Source organism: Megascapheus bottae, chromosome X, assembly GCF_031878675.1.
Source record: "Megascapheus bottae isolate mThoBot1 chromosome X, mThoBot2.hap1, whole genome shotgun sequence".
Classification (NCBI taxonomy): domain Eukaryota; kingdom Metazoa; phylum Chordata; class Mammalia; order Rodentia; family Geomyidae; genus Megascapheus; species Megascapheus bottae.
The window spans coordinates 45,518,723-45,538,382 of NC_143547.1; the positions used below are offsets into that span (position 1 = coordinate 45,518,723).

General features: G+C 42.1%; 1 protein-coding gene across 1 annotated transcript in view; it reads left to right on the top strand.

Annotated features, from left to right (window-relative positions):
- The first annotated feature begins 4,235 nt into the window (after positions 1 to 4,235).
- LOC150040981 (uncharacterized) overlaps positions 4,236 to 19,660 on the top strand; it is a 50,399-nt gene continuing 34,974 nt past the window's right edge. The window contains exons 1-2 of the mRNA XM_090327110.1: positions 4,236 to 4,614; positions 8,709 to 8,809. The gene's annotated coding sequence lies outside the window, so the exon portion shown is untranslated. The remainder of the gene's footprint in view (positions 4,615 to 8,708; positions 8,810 to 19,660) is intronic.

Here is a 19,660-nt window from a genome sequence, read left to right on the forward strand (position 1 = left end):
ATTGAGAAAATGGTTGGTGGTGTATGCAGAATAAATTGGAGAAAAGATTGGGGGTGGTCACTAGATAGAAGACTGTTGAAATTGGCTGGGCGGAGGGGCTGGGAGTGTGGCCTAGTGGTAGAGTGCTTGCCTAGCACACATGAAAACCCGGGTTTGATTCCTTGGTACCACATACATAGAAAAAGCTGGAAGTGGTGTTGTGGCTCAAGTGGTAGAGCTCGAGCCTTGAGAAGAAGCCCAAGAACAGTGCTAAGGCCCCGAGTTCAAGACCCATGACATGGCAAGAAAGAAAAATAAAAAGAGAGAAATTGGTTGGGTGGAATAAAAACACATGAGGAGCGCTCAGGGGGTGGGAAACACACACACACACACACATGCACACACACACACACACACGGAAATGGTGGGGATGAAAAGCAGAAGAAAAGTAAAAAAAAAGACTTCATTGAATTAGCTAGAGAAGAACAGAATCTTGAAAAATAGGAGAGACAAGATTTGATGGAGAAAAAGAGAAATAAATGTGCACCCTAAAGAAGGAAGATAGCCTACTATGATGGCACATGCCTGTAATCCCAGCATTTGGGGGTGCAAGGTAGGAGCATCCCAAGTTGCAGGACTATACAGAAAGACTAAAATAAATAAACATCAAAAAAGAAAGATGTTATCCAGCATCCAGAAGGCTACATAGTTCCTGGTATATATGTATTGCAGAAGCCATCCTTTTGTTTATTTCTTTCTAAAAATGTAATTACTCTAAACTGTAGCTTTTTGTTGGTAGCTCTAAATACACGTCATTCCTGTCCATGTGCTAGCCACACATACTGCTCCACAACCCCTGAAAATCCTGTCTTTCTATTGATGGTTGTGTGTAGGGTAAAGGGGAAATGGCAGAGTCTTCTGGAATGTGGGTAAGGATCAGGTAAGTAAGGTTTCCTATTTATGACCAGTTTTCCTCCTATCTTCCATTTCTTCCATTCAGGAATTTCTTCCCATATCTAAGTTTCACAAGTTGTTTTCCTTTCTTTCTTTCTTTCTTTTTTTTTTTGTCAGTCGTGGTACTTGAACTCCTCTGGACCTGGGTGCTGTCTCTGAGCTCTTCAGCTCAAGGCTACTGCCCTACCCCTTGAGAAAAAGCACCACTTCCAGTTTTCTAGTGGTTAACTGGAGATAAGAGTCTCACAGACTTTAGTGCCCAGGCTGGCTTTGAACTGTGATCTTCAGATCTCAGCCTCCTGAGTAGATATGATTACAGGAGTGAGCCACCATGCTCAACCCTAAATTTCACAAGTTATAAATTTGATCTAGATGCAAACTTCTTGATTTCTTACATTTTATCTCCAGCCTCCCAGCCCCAAAGACCATAAGCCTTAGAGTCATCCCAGGTTTCTCTTCCCCTGCCTCTCCCCTCCCCAGTATCACATCAATCTCAGGGCCATGTCAATTCTCCTGCTGCAGAGGGCTGCCATTAGTCAGTGCTTTTTCATCTGCACTGTCTAAGTTAAAGCCTTTACTATCAAGGATATGGATTATTTTCATAGCTATTTTAGCCTCTTCCCCTTTCATTTCTCTGATATATTCTGTATCAAATACCTACCAACCTACTGAATTCTAACGATGCCACTATATGTCAGAGTAGTTGATAGAGTCATAGAGGTTAAAAATGGTCTTGTTTTTAAGAAATTTACCATAGAAGTGATGCTGTTGCTCAAGTGGTAGAACACAGCTAACCTTAAGCACAAAGAGGTGCAGGGACAGCACCCAGGCCCTGAGTTCAAGACCCATGACAGACAAAAAAAAATCAAAGAGATCTGTTATTTGGCTGGGATTTTGGCCTAGTTGTAGAGTGCTTGCCTAGCATGCATGGAGCCCTGGATTAAATTCCTCAGTACCATATAAAAAAACCTGGAAGTGGTGCTGTGGCTCAAATGGTAGAGCGTTAGCCCATGCCCTGAGTTCCCAAGCCCCATGACAGACAAAAAAGAAAAACTTACCACCAAAAAAGAAAGAAAGAGAGAGAGAGAAAGAAAATAAGAGAAGAGAAAAGAAAAGAGAAAAAAAAGAAACTTACACCTGGCTAGGTGCTGGTGGCTCACACCTGTAATCCTAGTTAATCAGGATGCTCAGATCTGAGGATTCTGGTTCAAAGCCAGCCTGAGCATAAAAGTCCATGAGACTCTTATATTCAATTAACCAGCAAAAGGACAGGTGTGGAGGTATGGTTCAAGTAGTATACTGTCAGCCTTGTGTGAAAAAGTCTAAAGAGACTGTGAGGCCCAATGTGCCAGCACCAAAAGCAATGAAACAACAACAACAACAATAACAACAAAATCCTACCACATTACCATCTAATTAAGCAAAACAGGTAAAATAAATTCCCACTAACTATTAGGTTGGAAGCATTAAATGTGCATGTAACGTTTTAGCATGGAATTTTTTTAATTTTTTGGAAAATGTCCTAAGGAAGGCTTCTCAGAGGTGGTGGCACTAAGCAGAATCTTAAAGAGTTAGCCTAGTATACACAGGAAAATTACTATAGCAAAGATGAAGACATATGTAATGGTATGAGGTGATAGGTGGGGAACGTCAGTATAGTTAAGGAGCCTGAATGGTCAAAAAAAGGGAGGAGCTTGCTAGTAAGGCTGTGTATGAGTTCAGTGAGACCAGACAGAAACCTAAGCCCATTTTGGAGAAAGTAAGACCACAAAAGCCACCTTACACAGGATTCAGGCTCAGGGCACTGTTAAGGTGGGAGCTTGTTTCCTAGCAACACAGAGCACAAGAAGTGTGTCCAGGAGGTCTGCTGGAACAGGAGTTGTCATCCAGCAGCTAGCTCCTTCTGGCCCATTTGATCGGAAAGCTTAACTCCTGGTAGCTTCCCTTTACCACTAGCGCAAAATCAGAATGTGCCCAGTCCTCTTCCTGCCAAGCTTCTCCATTAACTTCACTTACCTAGCTTTCCAAGAGCATTTCTATAACTATTATTCTATGTTTTCCAGGACCTGTGTGAGCTTTTCTTTAATGGCATATCAAGCCTCTATCTGTTCTTCTGTAGATCTCATCAGCACTGGTCAGGGGACAGATCCACAGCAAGATTTCTGCTTTTACCTGTTCAAGCCAATGTGCTCACCATTGGCTGATCCAGCTGAGCTTTGCTGGCTCATGCTTGTGTGTGTGTGTGTGTGTGTGTGTGTGTGTGTGTGTGTGTGTGTGTGTGCGCGCGCGTGTGTGTGTGTGTGTGTGAGAGAGAGAGAGAGACAGACAGACAGACAGACAGAGAGACAGAGAGAGAGACAGAGAGAGAGACAGAGAGAGAGACAGACACTGAGACAGAGACAGACACAGAGACACAGACAGAGACACAGAGAAAGAAACGGAGCGAGACATAGAGAGAGACACAGAAAGAGACAGGGACGGAGGGAGGGACCAGACCCGAGGGACAGAGGTAGGAAGGGAGGGAGGGACAGAGGGAAGGAGAGATTTTCCATTGGCTCCGTCAGAATGGAGATTCTCAGTCTTTTACCACTTGTGGATTCCCACGTAGTCCCGTAGAGCTCAGGACCTTGAAAACCGGAGGGATCCAGTAATGTCTGCTGGGTTATTGACAATGTACTGAGTCTTAAATCCCTATCAGTGTTTCTTGCACTTTTCTGTGTCCTTGGAATGTAATTCTTGTCACTGCAAGTTTGGCCAGATATTCTCCCCAAACTTGCTAGTCCATGCCTTGCTCATTCAGAGTCCCCTTGTATTTATTTCCCACTCGCTTCAAAATCACGCGCTGGAGCTTTGCTATATATATATATATATATTTTTTTTTTTCCTCCTCCTCTCTCCACAGACCTCTCAATCCCCGTGCCTTTCCCCTGGGAAGTCCTAGCCCCTGCTTTTTTCTGGGTTCTGGCCCCCTCCGGGCCTCTCCGCAATGTCCCCACCACCCCCGCAGCCTCCTCCCAGCCCCTTTCTCTGCAGCCTTATTCTCTAGAGTCTAGAGCCTTCGCGGCAGCCCCCGCCCCTGTCACTGCGCTGTTGGATCTTCACCAGACTCGCTCCCCTCCCCACCGCCGCTCTCCTGTAGCCCCTCCCCAGGGCGGTCTTAGGGCCAGAGGCTCTCGCTAGCCCATCCCGGTCCTGTCCAACCCGGGCCCTGGTGACTCATGCCCTCATTTAGCAGGCAAGGAGGAGCCTAGTTGGGTGACCAGCGGACAGCCTACAAGAAGGTTCGAACCCCTTCAGCGGAGCCAGCTGGCAGAGCACACAGTCTCTGGTCACTGGGCTACTCTGCGACCTCCTTGCCAAAGGGGCCGCGCGCTTCATCCTTATGCTCCCTCTTCTCCCCTCGCTTGATACCTAGGCTAGAGTCACTCCCCAGCCCACCGGGCGCCCCCACCCGTCGGGGGCACCCAGGCTCTGGGCAGTAGATTGCCAAGGCTTCGCCACAGCCGCAGCGCAGCCACTACCGGGCTACCCGCGCCACCAGCTCCTCACCAGCTCCAACTGCAACCCCGCTGGCCACGCCTCCCCCATCCTTCGGTCGGCAGAGGCGCAGGACAAGCTCTGTGGCTCGCCGCTCGCATCCCAGGTCCGGTTATCCACGATCCCCACGAGGACGCTAGCGAGGTAAGTAGTTGGGGCGGCTGGGGAGGAACAGGTGGCTGTGGTGCTTTGCAATGCAGCCAGGCTCAGGACCGGAGGATGCGCGGCGCCGCCGGAGGGAAGGAGAGGGGAGGAGAGGGGAGGAGAGGGGAGCCGAGGGAAAAGATGAGGAGATGAGGCAGAAGGAGAGAGCGCCCCAAGGCTGACTCCACCACAGATAGTTTTGAAGCCTCCCAAGCATCCCTTTATCCCGCCCCAAACTTGCACTGATGGGCACCACCTCCGAGGTGCAAAAAAAAAAAAAAAAAAACCCCAAACATTTTTTTTTCCTTCTTCCCTCCGCTCTGGCAAAGCTCCCTTCCGAGTCAAATCCTAAGGTAAGGGTGGCGTGGGGGTGGGAGAGGGAGTCTGGCAGAGATGGGTTCTCAAGCAGCCCCGAGAGGTGCGTCTTCGAGGTTCCTGAACCCCCAGCCCGGACTGCAGATGAGCGTTCCCTCACCGCCACCCCCATCCCCAGCATTCACAGGGCGGGGATTTTGCTCTGCTCCATCCAGCTTTTCTTCACTAAGCCGCAGTTTATTCATCTGTCAAATGGAGATGCTAAAGTCCACTCACTTGCAGCCCTGCTGTGGGGATTACGGGGAGCTAATGTATAGGGGGGAAAAAAGCATAGCACAGATTTTGACACACAGTTGCCACTCACTTCTACTTCTCTTTCCTCTGGACCATTCAATCTGTGAATGATAACAAATTTGGTGGATTCCCTGTGGGGTCGGATTCCCCACCATCTAGACACAAATCTTGTTGAATTAGCTGCCTTAGGGACACGACTGGGGAGAAAAGTGGGGTTGGGCAGGAAAGATCTAGGGGGGAAAAAAAACGGAAACCCAACCAGTAGAGAGCAGAAACTCAGGTGACTGAAGAAATCCCGGACAAACCCAGAAAGTGGGAGGGGATATTCATTGGAGAGAGAATCTGAGAAGGAGGTGGAGTCCCAGGTTTTTGAACAGGGGAACACCAGAAGAAGAAGAAAAAAAAAAACCCTAGGTAAAAGGCACAATGCTTCAAATTTAATGAGGACAAGGGGGGAGGGGGAGGAGAAGATAGTAGTACCACAGAGAAATAGGTAGAAGTAACTCCAAGAGATGGACAAACACCCGAAACCCAGGAGACTGGTACATTGCTGAAAAGGGGCGGAGTCCCAGTGGGAGGCGATCACTAGAGAGATGGGACTGCAGAAAATGGGTGGGGCCCCTGAGATGCAATGAAGACTCCACAAAATGAGACTTCAGAGATGGTTCAAATCACAGGGAGAAAGAGAAGGGTTCCTAGGAGAGAGAAAAACTACCTATAAACAGTAAATGGGAAAGAAGATTGTGCCAGGTTTTAAGGGGACAGGGCATAGAAAAGAGAAAAGCCACAATATAAGGCAGATAGTCTCCCAAAGAGGTAAGATTGGAAAACAACAAGAACAACAGTGAAGCCCCAGTGACAGGTGGAATGGGAAGTATGTAGACTGAGCACCCCAAATGAGACAGGAATTGAAATCTAAAGGGAGAGTATTCTAAACATCAGATCCAACATTTAAAAGGATGGCTAATATATTGGAAATCCACTAGAAAATGAAGGCAAGTCCAGATTTGGGGTAGGGATGCCAGAGGATTGAATAAAGGTAGAATTACAAAGATTCAAGGAAGAAGACAAAAAAGGGGTATAGCTCAAGGATATAATGGAGGGGAGAACTCTATGAAAGAAATGACCTTTAAAGAGTGTACAACGTTATACATGTATGGATAAGAATTCCCATGAGGTTAAAAAAGTGAGGCCCCAGGAACTTAGAAAGCAAATTCTGGGAGAAAATTAAGACCCAATAAAGGGAACTGCTAATAATATATTATTTCTTTGGGGGGTGATGATAATGCTCTAAATGTGATTATGGTGATGGTTTACACAAGTCTGTGACTACACTATGAACCACTGATTTACGTATTCTAAATGGGCAATTATATGGTATATTTCAATATGTATATATATATATATAAATATGGAGAGGATCTGTGAGAGCACACTCACCCATGTCCATAGGCTTTATGCCACAGACAGAATAGGCCTTAGAGAGAATTTTAGCTTCAAAATGGAATGTCCTTAGATATAGAGAGAAAATACTAGGAGAAATATACCAGAAAAAAAGATACCCTGCAAAATGTTTATGATCAAAGAGGGGAGGGTGGGAATAAACTGTGATTTTAAAAGGGGGATATCAAAGGCAGGATTGTATAAAATAGAAAAAAAAGTCTCAGGAATATAAAGAGTGGGTTTCAGGTGTGAAACAAAAACAGTCAAAGTGGAAGATCCCCAAGTTTGCAGGGACAAAAGTCCCCAGAAAGAAGCAGTTTGCCAAAAAAGTTTTAAACCTCAACAATTTGGGAGGAAAATCGAGGGGGAGAGTTTGAATCCCAGAGTCTTGAGGTTCACAACTCTAAAATGGTACAAGATTTCAGAAAATGGCTCCAGCACAAGAAAGTGCTTAAATGCTGTATAAAAACACAGGACAAAGACATTTATAAGCTGTAGAGCCTAAGAAACCCCAAACAAGAAATTATACCTCATAAAATGTAGAGTATGAGATACTTAATGAGGAGAGCGAATCTGAGAATACTTAAGTGTCTAGAAAAATAAGAGGTCTGTGGGAGAGAAGTGAAAAGGAGGGTGGGTTGGGGAGGGATGGGTGAGAAAGAGGTGACATTAAGATGCACTGTATTTTTAAAATGCTTTTTTAAGTGACAACTCCTTTGTATAACAACTTAAAAGATATATTTTTTTTAAAGAGAAGTGAACAGGGGTCTTTCAGGGAGAAGTTTTACCGCAGGAGAGGGCTGAAGCCCCAGCCAGAGGGTTGAAACCCCAGTCTAGGTTTTACCTGTTTATCTGTTTTCCTGCTGTACTAGCCTGCAGAGCTGAGGTGTCTGTGGCTTAAGGCTGTGGTAGATAAGAAAAGTCAGGGAAGGAATGGCCTAGGCCACAACTCCCAGCCTTGAAATCTTAATAGGAAAAACTTTTCCTGTCTCTCGGGAAGCTGACACAGGGAGCTAACGAGTTCCAAGTCAGCCTGGACTATGGAGTGAGACTGTCTAAATAAAATAAACCAAAACAAATCCCATAAACTTTCTCTCCCATCTCCTTTCTTCAATTACCACAGCTTCCCATCTTAGCCTTAATGTGAGAGGGTTTGTATGATCACTAAATTTTAAATTATATTTAGACAGAAGAACCTCCTTACTTTTCTTAGATTTCAACTAGTAGTTTAAGGTTTTTAATCTCCTCCTCATTTCAGATTCACTTTCATTGGCTAGTTAATTAAGATATTATTATTATCAATGCTACCTACATGTAAAACCACTAAGGAAAGATGGCATGTTATAAGTCTGAAAAGATGTATTATCTAGCTAGCTCTCTGTGTTCAACCTGAGTGTATTTGAATCATACCTTTTCCCTATCTGGGTCTGTTCCTGCATTTGCAAAACATAGTTCTCTTTGACATTTTATAAACATTTCTGGGCAAATAAATTTACTTCTTTACTTTAGGGTGTCAATTAGGGGAGTCGTAACGGTTGTTGACCATGAATTTGGCTATTGGATTTTCAAGAGATTTCTACGTAGTCTCGCTGCCAAATTTTAATAGCAGTCCAAATCGGGCCACATGGGTTCCTGGGAATCCAGAGTTTGATATAAGTAAAAGAAGATTTTGTTGCCAAAGTGGGCTTGGTGATCTGACAATCATTTATGCCTCCTCCCTGTGTTATGTAAGTGAGTGAGACAAGTGATTGTCTGAGTGCTGTGCCTATTTCTCGCCACTCAGAAAAAAAGACCATGCGTCTGGAAGGTACCCTTTGAGGAGACTTTTGAGTGCCTCCTTAACTTCAACCCTGAACTCACAACTAAGTGGCTCCAAGTGAAAACCATCTCTATAAGGTGGAATTGCTCCCACAAACTCTAATCCCCATTCAGATCTTCCTACTCTCTGGTAATCCTAACTTATTAAGTGATCAGCTGAGTCAGAATTGCTTCCACAGAATGTTGGGTAAATTCTTTTTCCCTTTGCTCTCTACCCTTCCCAGTGTCACTGCATTTCGAAGTAGCTGTCAAGGAGAAGCCTCTGAGGAAGTGCCTTGCCTGCTGCTCCTCCTACAGACTCTCAAAGGGAACAAGAAGGAGTAAGGTGTGCTGATGGGGTTTTTCTGGGGCCATGAATGTGCAAAAATTATATAGATAATATTTTAAAGCTAGCATCATTCTTCCTAACTACAGAGAAGGCCTAATATTTGGTCTTTCTTTACCTTTTCCTTTTTACTCATATCACATCCACAGCATTTCTGTGGATGTCAATATTGGAAGGGAACTAGATTACCTCCTCAGTTCACAGATGGGAAACAAGTATACTTAACATTTTAGGTTCACTTTGACATCAATGAAAACAAACTTTCAAGGACAAAATTGATAGAGGACATGATTCATTTATCCCCATTTCCTTAAAAGCTATGTAAGGAGAACTGTGTACCGATTAGTCTTGGAATACACACACACACAAACACATACACACACACACACACAAACACAAATAGCATCAGGAGAGAGGATGTCCTTTTTGTTCTGAGACAAGGTATTATTGTTCTGTTGCTCAGGGTAGCCTTGAACTCCTAGGCTTAAGTGATCCTTCTGCCTCCTCAACTTCCTGAGTGGCTCAGAGTAAAAGCATATGACAGACATTGGTAAGAGGATGTTTTCATAAGACACTACTGTTGTTTATTTGATACTAGAAACAAGCTTTCAGTTTGGAGATGAGATGTTTGAAAATGCCTGGGTCAACTAGGAGTCTTAGAAGATAAGTTCTTGTCTTGTCTTTCAGAACAACGTATTATGTGAGCATGAGAAGAGCTCAACAATCTGAGGTCTGTTTTCATTATCCCAAATCTTGAACTAATGGCCCTAACCTTGCTTTTCTTAGTTTTGAGAGCTGGGGAGGCAAAACATAAAGACACAATATCCCACACAGCCATAGTCCAATATATGAGAACTGTTTTTGTAGAATGTGGGGGCTATATTTTCTAATTTCCTCTATACCCCCTGCCTATTATTTTTATGGATCATGGGGCTTGGACTCTGGGCCTGGGCACTGTCCCTGAGTTCTTCAGTTCAAGGTTACCGCACTATCCCTTGAGCATAGTTGGAGATAAGAGTCTCATGTTCTTTAATTCCCAGCTGGCTTTGGACTGTGATCCTCAGATCTCAGCCTCCTGTGGAGCTAGGATTACAGGTGTGAGCCACCCTACCTGGCCCAAATTGTTTCTTGAGAGAACCTACTTACTAATCTCAGGGAACCTTTTAAAGTGACCAGGATGGACAATAAGTAAGTGCCTGGTGGATGAAACTGAAAAGCCCTATGTCCATCAAGTTCAGAGAAAGAAGTATTGGCATCAGCCCAGTTGGACTTGTACCTCTGTCCAAGTGCACACTAAGTGGTGTTATTCCTTTCTGCTTGTTTCTTATGGAGATAAGGTTATCTTCAGAACTATTTCTCCAGAGTTTCTATTTCCTCCATCTTCCACCAGCTACACCCATTAGCCTACTCACTGTTTGTATGTCCGTTCAGTTTCGGCAAATGGACCAGTGGCTGTCCCAATGCATCCTTGCGGTCAGTTGAGGTCCTGGTGGCTTAAAATATTACCCTCCTGGATGTTGCTGCCACCTTAACCTTTTGAGTTGTCATCGGTTCAGGAAGAAGGAACTTATTATGTGTAGTTTTAACAGCACTAGGTCCTTGAAGGGAGAAAATGGGGCTATGACCTTAGGCAAATTGCTTCTCTTCCTCCCCTTTCATTTTTTTTATCTGGAAAATGGAGCTAATCATCCACATCTTGATTGTCTCAGGAGGATCAAATGAGACAAATCATGGTCTTTATTAACTATAACAGTACAGGTCAAATACTCATTCTCAAATCTAAGAAATGAAAATCAACACAGATGAGGATGGACTTGGGACAAGGGTACAATTCATACATAAAATCCAGAAGTACTTTTTCTATTGCCATCAAGAATCATGCAGGGAGGCCCAACTGAGGGATGGAAAAGTGGATATCAGTAGGTATTTAACTTTCCTTGGTCAGTTGGATGATCAAAGGGCTGGTCTGTTCTCCTGCATATTTTTTTAGTTTTTCATTTCTGTTTTACTTTGCCTGACGATGTTAGCAGGAGAGACTTGGGGATTGGACACTGGTATGGGAGACAGGCAGAGCTAGTACACAGTCCTTACAGGTTCAGGAAGTTCTTTCTTTCAGTCTCAGTGTAAGGTCTACATGCATTGTGTTTCATTAAGAAGTATCTTCTGTGGTATAGATGGTTTGAGGGCCACAACTTTGCCAGCCTGAAGCCATTCTGGCTTCCAGCATTGTGACTTGGACAAGAGATTGTAAAAAATCATCCTCTTTGTCCAGTACACAAAGCTGGGAGACAGCCACATGAGCTCCCTGATTTTTGCCTGTTTGGGTGAAAAACTTCTCCAGCAAGAAGGACCAAGGGTCAGATGACTCCAAGGGGACAATAGATATTTGAACACAGCAGTAGTGGCACAGGAGAGAGAGAGAGATCCATGGTTTTTCCTATAGAGAGAAAAGTGGTTGATGGCAAGAGTTTTTTTTTTATCCAGTGTATCTCTAAGCCTATCTAATTGTTATCCCCATGCTTTTTGGATAAGCACCACCTTTTTCTTTGGGGGTGGATCTGGGAGCCAGCCTAATGGAGTGAAGGAACCTTGGAGACAGTGGCCAATCCTTTCTGATGCTGTTCATGTGCATAAGCAAAATGAACTGAATTCAGCATTTGGAGCTGGGCTTTGAGCCCTCCTCCAATCTATCTCACAGGGATTTTATGAGGATGCAATGAGATCATGTGCCCAACACAAAGGCAGACTCCATAAATGTCCATTGAATAGATTCATCCATGTGGCAGTGATATGCATGCTGCAAGACTCCATAGGAATTGGTAGCCATTTGGGCATGTAGTATGTAAAAAAGTGACTTTTGCTTTTGCTACCACTCTCTACTCCTTTCTCGGGATTGAGATAATTAGAGAGATAAATAGAAAAAGTTGAAAACAGCAAATAAAGGAGTAAGAGTGCATTAAGTACAGAAATATCTGGATCCGGATGACTCTCCAGGAGCTTTCACATAATTTGAGAATATGTGAAAACAGGAGGAACACAAAGCTCTTTCTAGGGACAGAATGTTTCAGTGGATCTTAGATATTTACTTTAACAGTTCATCTTTTGTTTATATATCTTCGGTGATGTGTTGAGTCAGTGCAGTTTTGTCATAACCAGCGTTTGATATTAGAAAATACTTCCAGCCAAACTCCAGTGGCTCATGCATGTAATCCTAGCTTCTCATGAGGCTGAGGTCTAAGGAATCAGTTGAAAGTTAGCTCCGTCAGGAAAGTCCTTGCCACTTTTATTTCCAATTAACTACCAAAAACCTGGAAGAGTGGCTCAAGTGGTAGGGTGCTAGCCTTGAGCACAAAAACTCAGTGACAGTGCCCAGGCCCTAGGTTGAAGCCCCAGGACCAGCACAGACACACACACACACACACACACACACACACACACACACACACACACGAATGAAAGAAGTAAAATATTTCCTTGTATTAAATCTGTAATCTTCCTCGGATCAGTTCTACACTTTGGTGCCCCATAGGAAATAAAAATGAATGCCTTGATACCAAATGTCTGTTGATGCTTAGTCTTGTCATTTCAGCATAGCTTTGGATGTTCAAGAATATAAATATGTGTTAAATGAATGAATGAGCACTCTCAGAAAGATATAACTACTGAAAACTTTTGCATAGAAATGGCCCTGTTAAAGAGCATCTGTCTGTCGATCTATCTTTAAGCTATTTCATAGGAATCCGATGTTTTGAAATTAACCATTTGTGAACTTTGCATCCAATTATGAGTTTACAGTGGAAAGAGTAAACTATTGATCCACCATTTTTTATTGTTTAAATTCCCAAGGCAAATGGATGGCAACATGCAATAGAAAATGCTCATCTAGAGTAAAAGACCAAATACTTAAGTATGATGTATAACAAATGCTCAAGTAAAGTTTATTGTACTATGGGAGTATGAAGATGGGACAAAGGATTGTAGAAGGTAATTTCAAAGCTGAGTTTTGGAAGATTTTTACAAAGAGCTTCACAACCAGGCACTGGTGGCTCACAATTGTACTCATAGTTACCCCGGAGGCTGAGATTCAAGGATCACAGTTCAGCCTGAGCAGGAAAGTCCATGAGGCTATTATCAGCAAGTAATCCCCAGAAAACCTGATGAAGTGCTGTGGCTCAAAGTACCAGAGTGCTACCCTTGAGCAGAAGAGCTCAGGGACAGCACCTAAGCTCTGAATTCAAGCCCCATGACTGACATCCCCCCCAAAAAGAACTTCACAAATAATTGAACTGGGAAGTGGGATAAATGGATAGAAAGGGGGTGGGTAGTCTAGATAAAGGGAACTTGATTAAGACCTGAAAAATGACAGGAAAATATGTAAAATGGCCAAAACTTCAAATAGGGGTTTCTGCATTGGAAGGAGAAGTAGACTGCTTCTTAATACAGTTAAATTCCAGAAGTGACCCAGAATTTGGCAAGAAGCTAGACCATGATTAATAACAACTCCTCTGTTCGGCACAACTCATTTCTCCCATTTCAATCTCACCTGTCACAAGTGCAATCATTGCTGCCATCACTATTGCTGTCAGGACTGTCATAGCTGCTTCCTGAGGGGTCACCTTAATTGCCATCAATCTAGTACATCGTCTTCCCCACCATTGTTTCATGTCTGCATTTCACCACTAAACCCACCATGCCTTTTATCTTCATTCTCAAAACCTATGTTTCTCAAATAGATCAAAAATCAGAGGGGGAAAAAAGGAGAAATATTTGTCTCCCTTTCATGTCCTGGAGATGAAGCCCAAAGGAGTTATATACCACAAGCCCAAAATTGAAACTTTATGTTTTGCACTAAATATTCATGCTGATTTTTTCTTTAACATAACCCTGCTATACAAACAATAAAACAATGCGACTTTGATTTTCTTGTTTTCTTTTTCATTAGACATAACAAATGTGCACATTTGTGGAACACATTGTGATAGTTGATATATGTTGACATTATAGAACGATCAAATCAAAGTTTTGCAAAACCATCACCAGAAACATTTATTTCTTTGTAGTGAGAATTTTAAAACTCCTTTCTTCCAGCTACTTGGAGATAACAGAGTTGTTAATTAGTTACCATATTGTGCAACAGGACATCAGAACTTGCTGATCTTACTTAATTTTGTATCCATTGACCAACATTTCCCAGTCCTCCCTTTCCTCCTGCCTTCACCAGCTTTTGGTAATCACTATTGTACTATGTACTTTTTATGAGATCAGCTTTCTTTTTAAACTTATGCCTATTAACTGCACAGAAAGGTTTTAGTGTTATGTTTGCATGCATGCATGTAATATGCCTCGATCAAATCTACCACCTCTACTGCTCTCTACTCCTTTCAAAGACCATTTTAATGACTATTATTATTCTATAGTCATACATGTGTAGAAACTTCTTTATATTTGACCCCTTTCCCCTACTCCTTTGTTTTCCCATTCCTCTGGCACTATTCTCTAATATGCCCCCTTCATTTTACATTTATGTCATTCTCATTTTCTGCCCCTCTCTCCCTCCCACTCTTCCTCCCTCCATCCCCATCCCTCTCTCACAGCTCTTGATTATGAATACAGAAAAGAACATGCAAGATTTGTCTGTTTTCATCCTGGTTTGTTTGGTTTGCTTATTTCCCCTTTTTTCCCTTTTATCCATTTTTTCCTGTAAATGATGTGATTTCATTATTCCTTTTTTTTTGCCAGTCTTGGAGCTTGAACTCAGGGCCTGGCTTTCTCAAGGCTAGTGTTACACCACTTGAGCAATAGCACCACTTCAGGATATTTCTGTGTATGTAGTACTGAGGAATTGAACACAGGACTTTGATGCATTCTAAGAAAGCACTCTACCACTATGCAGCAGTCGCATTCAATTTCATTATTCTTTATGGTCAAATAAATACTCTGTTCTCTATCTCTGTGTGTGTGTGTGTGTGTGTGTGTGTGTGTGTGTGTGTGTGGTGTATAAACACAGTACATTTTCTTTATTCATATATTGCTTGATGGGCATATAGATTGATTCCATTGTTTAGCTATTGTGTACAGTGCTGCTAAAAATGTGGTGCACCACTATCTTTGTTAAAGGCCAACTTACATTCCTCAGATATATGGCACAAATGGTATAGCGGGCTCATGTGTAATGCTATGTTTAGATTTTGGAGGAACTACTGTACTGATTGCCACAGTGGTTGCACTAATTTGCATTCATAGCAATAGTGCATAAGGATTGTATCTTCACCAACATTTGTTGTTGCTGGTTTTTTCATGCAACCATTCTGAGATAGGATGGAATCTCATGTGATTTTGATTTGCATTTCCTTTATAGATAAGGATGTTGAACATTTCTTCATATGTTTATTAGCCATTTTGACAATAAATAGGATTGTTACTCTTTCATGGTTGATGTTTGCAGCTATTTATATATTATGGACATTCTTTATCTAGCTTGAAAGGATTTTCTCCCATTCCATAGGTTGTTTCTTGTTTCAGGTAATTGTTTCTTTAATCTGATAACATCTTATATGTCAATTCTTTTATTTCATTAGCAATTGGAATTCTATTCTGAAGGGCATTACTTGTGACTATGTATCTTCCATGATTTACCCTAGATTTTTCTCTAGTATTTTCAATGTTTCAGGACTTATATTTAGATCTTTAATCCATTTTGAAATAACTTTTGTGCACAGTGAGAAGCAGTAAGTCAAATCACCTTCTATGTGTAAATACCCAGTTTTCTCCAAACCACGTATTGAAGAAGGTGGTTTATTTTTCTCCAACAGATTTTTTGGTTTATTGTTTTTCTGGATTTTGTCAGTCATGGGGCTCGAATGCAGGGCCTGGGCATCGAACCTGCACTTTTTCACTCAAGCCTAGCCCTCTACAACATTGAATTACAGCACTACTTACAGTTTTCAGGTGGTTAATTATACATGAGTCTCACAGACTTTCCTGCCTGGATTGGCTTTGACCCAATGTCCTCAGATCTCAGCCTCCGGAGTAGCTAGGATTGAATGCTTCTTTGGATTCTATAGATAGTTTTTTTTATTAATATAGCCGTTAATTCTCTGATCCTTGAACATGGGAGACTTTCTCATTTTCTAGTGTATTCTTCAGTTTATTTTGCCAGTCTTTGGGCTTGAACTCAGGGCAAGGGCTGTTTCAGAGTGTTGTGCTCAAGGACTCTTTCACTTGAGCTACAGCTCCATTATTGGGTTTTTGTTTTTGTTTTGTTTGTTTGTTTGTTTTTGCTGGTGAATTGCACATAAGAATGTCACAGACTTTCCTGCCTGGGCTGGCTTCAAACTGTGATACTGAGATCTCAACTTCCTAAGTAGCTAGGATTATAGGAATGAGCCACGGGCATCCAGCTTTCTTCAATTTTTTCCTCCGGAGAAAGAATTGTATAGACCTTTCACATCATTAGTGAAGATTATCCTAGGTGTTTTGATATTTTTGAGACTACTTATTATCTGAATATAGAAAGGTTACAGGTTATGTGGAATGTCTCTGATATTTTAATGAAGACACTCATAGCTATGAACTTTTCTCTTAGCACTGTCTTTGTTATATTCCAAAGGTTCTAGTAAGTAAGGATTTTTCCCCTTGGTTTCTGCAAAACAAAACTAATAATAACTGATAACATTGTCTACTACACAGGATTGTTGGGGAAAACCAATGAATTAAAGAATATAAAGTCTTAACTACCTAAAATATAATATTATTCAACAAATTATTTAAACCATGGCTGAGCTGATTGTGACAGATATTGATAGGCTATGCTGTAGAAGGCACAAAGTCAGAAACATAGCTAATTGCTTACATTTGGTAAGATATAGCATCGGGTTTGTGGGTGAATGAGAGGAGTACACTACTAAACCAAATTAATCAACCCCCTAAACAAGAAAAAAGACAAGATATATCATCGTGATGTTAGCATTTAATAAGAATCTTGAAAGATAACAGGCAGAAATATTTCAATTTGGAGGAAACTCAGTCAAAAGGGCACAAGTAATAAAATTCAAGGCATCTAGAGAAATGAGTAGTATAGTTTGGGATGTAGGATTTTGAGGATAGAAAGAGATGTGTAACTTATTGAACACATGTCTATGATGAGCAACCCAGGCTGGCTTCCCCAAATCCTACAGTAGTAGTCAGTAACCCTAAAACCATATGGGCAACTTTGGACCTCATATCATAGAAATGATTGACAAAGACAGGTTCTGACACAGGAGAATTTAAGTTTTAGCCTGATGTACAGTGATACCTGTTACCACTGAAGGCAGTATTCCTACCTAACTGGCTTACTGAGATTAAAGAACTAGCCATCTCAACTTTCATCCAAGGCTTGTCTGTTTTCTTGCAGCCTAAGGCTGTACCACACCTTTTTCAGTCAACTGAATAGGTTCTAGCTTTCTTCATCCCTTCCTTCTCTCCATTTCTAAGGAGAAAAATAAAACATTCTGTTGTGTGACTGACATTATCTCATATAGAAATCCTGCATTATCACTTTCCCCGCCCCCGCCACTCTTTCCTACCTTGTCCCAGCAGTGCTGCTTACATCACTTCGTCCTAGTCTTTAGATCTTTATCTTAGAAAGATGGATTGAACTCTGCTGTGGTTTCAAATATGAAGATTTATCATACTCACCCAGGAGATGAGAGAAATTTCCCTCAGCTCTCTATCCTCCAACACCTTGCATAGGCTTCAGCAAAGCTGAAACGCAAGAGCTGAAATTTTAGAAACTTGAGTGTAAGATGAAATGGGGCACAGGGGTGGGGGGAGTTGTGCTGAGGCTCACATCTGTAATCCTAGGTACTTAGGAGGCTGAGATCTGAGGATTGCGGTTCAAAGACAGCCCAGGAAAGTCCATGAGACTTTTATCTCCAACTAACCACCAGAAAACTGGAAATGGTGCTATGGCTGAAGTAGAGATTATAATTGGGTCCTCACAGAAGATCTATCATCTAGTCTCTTCAAGAAGCCACTGATATATTAGGCCATTTTAAGAAAAATGACTTAATTCAAGTCCTTCTTTTCCTGTTAAATAAGAATCTCCTAGATTTCAGAGAAAGTTGTCCCTTTAGAAAGAAAATTCCTGTCCATTTGGTGCATGAGTGTATCGAGTTCTTATCCTCTGATGGCATAGAAATAATGCCAGGAATGACAAGCATAACCATTGTAAAGTGACCAAAAGGAAGTTAAGACCACTCCGAAGAATGAGCAATGGAACCCATAAATCCAGTGTCCTTGTGCTTCCCAGATTGCACCATTGCTTTGTTACCTCTTCCCCTCCCCCATTCCCCTCATTTTCCCGCTTCCCTTCAGGCAATTTGTCAGTTTATGACTAGTATGTTTGAAACACACAAGATTCTCTTCATGGGGAATAGCCACAGGATAGTGGGTTGGCTTGTCTATCTGAGACTTATTTCCCACCGCCCCTCCCTTTAAGGGAATGGGAAGGTTACAAGAAAAAAAAATTATGTTTGTTTTGGTTTGAATTAGATTTTGGAGACAGATTAGGTATCCCTTTGTAATCCAGGCTGGACTCAAACTTGCAACCTTACTACCTCAGCCTCCTAAGTATTGGCATTTACAGGCCTGTGCCACCCCCAACACATATTTAGTTTGAGGCCCTGTGATGCTAGGTGGTTTATGTGCATGGGATTAATGATCCCATTTTATAGAAGAAGAAATGGAAATTCTGAGAGATGAAATTGACCTCTCCAAGATTATTTGACTACAAAGTTTCACAGCTAGGATTGATAGCCATTGCTTTCTAGCTTGCCAGTCTAGGAAAGGTGTGATCAATATAAAACCACACCACAAATAGTCCCTGTGGTTATGAAATGCATCTAACTTTAAGTTGCATATGATTTCCCACTTAGATCCTCAGCTTCCTCATCTGTACATTAGGAATTTGCTGGGAAATGAGGTGGGGTGTTGTACTGCATAATATCAAAAAGAATCTTTTCAAGCACTGACATTTTCTGTGTCAGGGTTTATGAATGTATTTGCCTTGGTTGGGTCCTTTGGGATGCTTTGTGTTGAAGAAGGTGGGCAATGATTAAGGTCATCTGCCAGGAAGACAGATGTTTTCTTTCCTTCCAGATATCCAGGCTGAGAGCAGAGTGTCAATCAGATTGGAGAGTGGAAGTGGGGCTCTGGGCTAGGTGTATAGTAAGGGCAGCTTGATAAGGCACATCTATCATGGAACAGACAACCTATGCACATTTGCTCTCAGTCTTCTTTCAAGCAGCGTTTTGCAAAACATATGCAATTTTTGAGGCCACAAGGGTGAGAGTTATTTAAATTATAGATCATCTTTCTTGAATATTCTAAGCCAATGAATCTGAGATTGATTCCCCTACCTCCAACAACAACAACAAGCCCTGGATGTTTTTGTTGTCTTGTGTATGGCACAGATGTATTCCTATGGGGTCCTAAGCTGTGACTAGCATTCATAAATAGGTATATCAAGTCCTGGTCTCGTGACCCATGGTGTTAATCCCATCTAGGAAGGAGGAAGAGAGACAGGCCTATGTTGGAGGATATGAGCAGATGCTTGCCCCAAGCAAGGACCCATTTGAAAATAAAGAAAGCGCGAAGGGCTGGAGGCATGGTTCAGGTGATAGACCACTTGCCTAGCAAAGTTTCCAAATTCAAACCCCAATAGTATTTTAGAAAGGAAGGGAGGGAGGGAGGGAGGGAGGGAGGATTTAGACACCGATGGCTTATACCTGAAATCCTACCTACTTATGATGCTGAAATGTAAGAATTGCAGCTGGAAGGCAGCCCAGGCAGAAATGTCCGTGAGATTCT